At 45.3% G+C, this 3838-nt stretch overlaps 1 protein-coding gene across 3 annotated transcripts in view; it reads left to right on the top strand.

Moving 5' to 3' along the window:
* Diaph1 (diaphanous related formin 1) overlaps window positions 1-3838 on the top strand; it is a 94355-nt gene that overhangs the window by 87857 nt on the left and 2660 nt on the right. The gene's annotated exons all lie outside the window — the stretch shown is intronic.

Here is a 3838-nt window from a genome sequence, read left to right as displayed (position 1 = left end):
AAGAAAGTGATACTCCAGGTTTAGAAACTTCCCATTTCTGTGCATTGGGTTGTCTAGGCCTCTTCTCACATTAGAAAGTCCTCACTAGGACCCTGTGGGGTCTAGACATCATGGCTTCTTCCTGTCAGAGAGTAACAACTGCACAGCAGCAGCAGCAGCATTGTGACACGTAAAGGCAGAGGCTCTGTAGACATTAGATACAAGCTTCACTTGGGAACTGCTGCAGAGAGAACATGGCTGGGTACAGTGGTGTCTCTGGAACCTTTGGTGGCTGACATCCTGGAAAGAGGACCCTAGCCTAAGGTGCAGATTGTACAAGCCTGTATAAACAGTTTCCTGGCCCAAATGGTTTGCTATGATTCTCCTAGAATAACTGGCTGCCTCTTTCTACCTATACTCCAAATACTCAGGAAAATTTCCTTCCAAGAGCTCCTGTGGATATGGCCTAAGCCCTTTCTTAAACAAAAACAGAAAATCCCTGGTTACAGCCCATCCATTACATGGCAGTTTCTGAGTACAGGGTTTCAAAAGGGAGGAGAAGTGGGTATCAGTTTTACAGATGGACCTTTGAACGGCGAGCACAGCTAATGGGACTCGTTTTGTAAAGGGTCTCACAGCACTGTTTCCTACCTAGCAGAATTATCATACATCTCACTGTGCTGTCTTCCCTGACCCTCTTGACTAAGCCTCATCTGCTTCAGACTTTGGTGGGGAACTCCCTTTCAGCCTCTTCCTGAGACTTGTACAAGAGACCCAGATGCTTCCTGTGCAAGCTGCTGGGGATGCCCGTCTCTACTGCTTTCCTAGTGAGAAGCCAGACTTGGTGGTAGAGAAAAAAGATTTTATCAGAGCTGCCTTTTCAGCAGAGAATATGGATGAGTCAGAGTACATCTCCCAGTTAGAAAGACAATGGAAGTATTTTAGAAAATACTGAAATTAAAAGAAGTTAAAATCAAGGATGGCATAGTTTAAGTCAGCCTCAGTTTATATTCTTTCTGACCTAGTTTGCTAGGCACAACAAATATCTGGAAGACTCATTAAAACTTTTCCAGTTAGTCTGGAGAGCTTTTTACGCTTGGGTTTTACCTCGTCTAAAGTGATGTAGCCTCACTTTATGTGGCATGAGACATAACAGAAAGCTAAGCATCAGAGAGGCATGCCAAGGACTTAGCCTCCTTTTTTTAGAAGAGAAAGGCTGCAATTTCGAAGGCCCCAGTTTTTCAAAGTACAGAGGCTCCAGGGGCCAAATGCTCCCCCAAGGGCTGCCCGACCCAGCTGTTCCACTCTTGTCTGGCTCTGTCTGACTGTTTCCGTGACGAGTGGTTCTCACCATTTCTAATGCTGTGACCCTTTAATACAGTTCCTCATGTTGTGCAGACCCCCAACCATAAAATTATTTTTGTTACTACATAACTGTAATTTTGCTACTGTTATGAATTGTAATGTAAATATCTAATATACAGGATGTCTGGTATGTGACCTCCAAATGGGTCAAGGCCTACAGGTTGAGAACTGCTGCTCATGACCAAGTGCTGAGAGCCAGAGAACCAAAAGCACTGGCAGGCTTATCTGCCTCACATTCTTTCCCTTCCCAGAGGCAGCTGTCTCTATTCAGAGACACTAGCTTTTCCACCAGGGTCTCCAGGAATGTTAAAGTCTTCCAGTCTCTGGAGACATGAAGGAGTGACCCAATACAAAGATCCATTGAGGACTTGGGAGAGGAGCATTACTGTTAGGACTGTTCATTAAAAGTAACATGTAAATGGCTACAGTCTGCAGGGTGTGGAAGAACAATGGCCTGAGTGTCAAGGGGAAGAGTCCATGTGACTGTATTAGAGCTCCCATTTCCAGCTGTGATTGAGTCAGCTTGTGGTTTTAGTGATTCAGCTTTATCTCCAAGCCTGCATTGCGTGTAGGCTATTACGTACTAGAATGAAAGTCAAGAAAGACATCTATCTCTCTGGAGTCTTCCCTCAGCTGTCTCCCAGCTTCCTTATAAGCTCCACTTATTGCTAATTGAGGTCTGTGTTAGAGCCTTGATAAACCTAAAGGCCCTAGTATTGATTAATATCCACTCTGCTCATAGGTAGGAGGAGTTAAGACCCCACACCTAAGATCTTGTCCAAGACAGTGATAAAGCCAGAATTGTGTCCTGATTTTGTGAATCCAAACCCAGGACTCTTTCCATTAAGCCTGCATTATTAGACCGGAAATTACAATGTCCCTCTCTCTATCCAGGCCAAAAAACTCTGGCCTAGGACATTCCATTGGAGGTGGTGAACTATACCAGGGAGATCTTCTGATGAACCCCCTTGTCCGTAAAGAGGGTTCCTTTATCACTACTCTCCCCACTTCTGTACAAATAGGACAAAAGGTATAATTAGGGTAGAGACATGGATGAGTTATTTAGGATGATAATGGCTGTCCCATCTGTCCCAGTTTCCTCTTCCCTGAGGAAGCTTATTAACAAGAACACTTCCTCTTTAGTGCTTGTTCAGAGCGTGCGTCTCAGAATTTTTTTTTTTCTAACTGAGCTGAGAGCTCTTGGTGTTTACTTACATGTTTCTCTTGCTCACCTATCTTCTAGGATTTCAGCTTTGACCATTTTCTCAGACTCTGCCTCTCCCCCCAAATGTGAGGGTCCATTCTCCTAGTTAGTAATTGTTCCAGAGCCTACACAGTCAAACACTGACCAGGTTCTGTGGCTACTGTAAGTACTCAGTAGTCTTACAGAGGGAGGAAGTCAATTTCCTGGTTGTTTAGTCTGCTCAGCAGAGTGGTGACTAGGGAGATAGATCAGAAACGGGGATGCTGGGGTTCCCTCAGTTCTTCTCATCAGAACCAGGGCTTTCTCATTTTTGATTTCATGTCCATTCCTAGTGTACCTACTTTCAAGGCTTAGAGGAGCAATTGTGCTGTTTTCTCTGTCTGACGTACTCCCCTGGGTCTTAGGACATGTGATAAAATCAGAAGGCTCATAAGTAGAGCTATCCTGAAACACTTCTGGACCAGGCACCATGGAGCCTTAGAGGACTTGCTGCCTGGGGACTCTTAACTTCGGTGTTGCACCAAGGCAGCTGTTGACAAGAGTTTTGAGCCAGCAGTTGCTTCAGTTCATTCACTCGGGTTAGACGGATATGTACATGTGCATGTGCACACGTATGAGGCTGCGGTATAGATATACTGAGCCGCCATTTTTCTGGACACTACAGTGGGATCCTGGAAAATTGAGTGCTTTAGAAAAGAGTAGGAGGGAAACATGTGAGGAGAGACGAAGAACGAAAGTAGGAAAAGCCCACACATTGGTTCCTGTGGCAATGGTTTGTTACACAGTTCAACATCTAACTTAGTGAAGCCCTGAGGATATAGGTCCCTTATACACACACACACACACACACACACACACCCCTATACACCCACCTCTACCTGTGATCTGCACCTAGATACACCCATATACTGTCAGCAGGATTTTTTCTGTTCTTTCTCCTTTTGGTAGATAACCCTTTGGGCCCTTGGGAAGAGGAGGAGGAGGAGGAGGCCTCTAAATTGGTATCTGTGGTTGGATTGTGTGCTCCCTGTGGGCAGCCTCTGCTTGTGTGAAAACGAGCTCTGGGTCATGGCTCTGCGCTGAGATTGCTCGCTCCGAAGAAGGCTTGGACTCTCTTACCTGGTTTGGCTTCTGCCTACTTAAAGCTTTTTGCTAGCCCAAAGCAGTCCACCTCTGGACTCTTCTGCTCACAGCAGAATCTTTAGGGAGTGCTGGGTTTGTCACTGGTTCTTTGAGGCTTTCTTCACTCCAGCCCTTTCTAGGTCCCAGGAAGATTCTTTTTTTTTTTTT

The sequence above is a fragment of the Mastomys coucha genome, unplaced genomic scaffold, assembly GCF_008632895.1.
Source record: "Mastomys coucha isolate ucsf_1 unplaced genomic scaffold, UCSF_Mcou_1 pScaffold13, whole genome shotgun sequence".
In the NCBI taxonomy this organism is placed as follows: domain Eukaryota; kingdom Metazoa; phylum Chordata; class Mammalia; order Rodentia; family Muridae; genus Mastomys; species Mastomys coucha.
The sequence above is the reverse complement of the archived record's forward strand: the minus strand, read 5'-3'. Positions and strand labels throughout refer to the sequence as shown.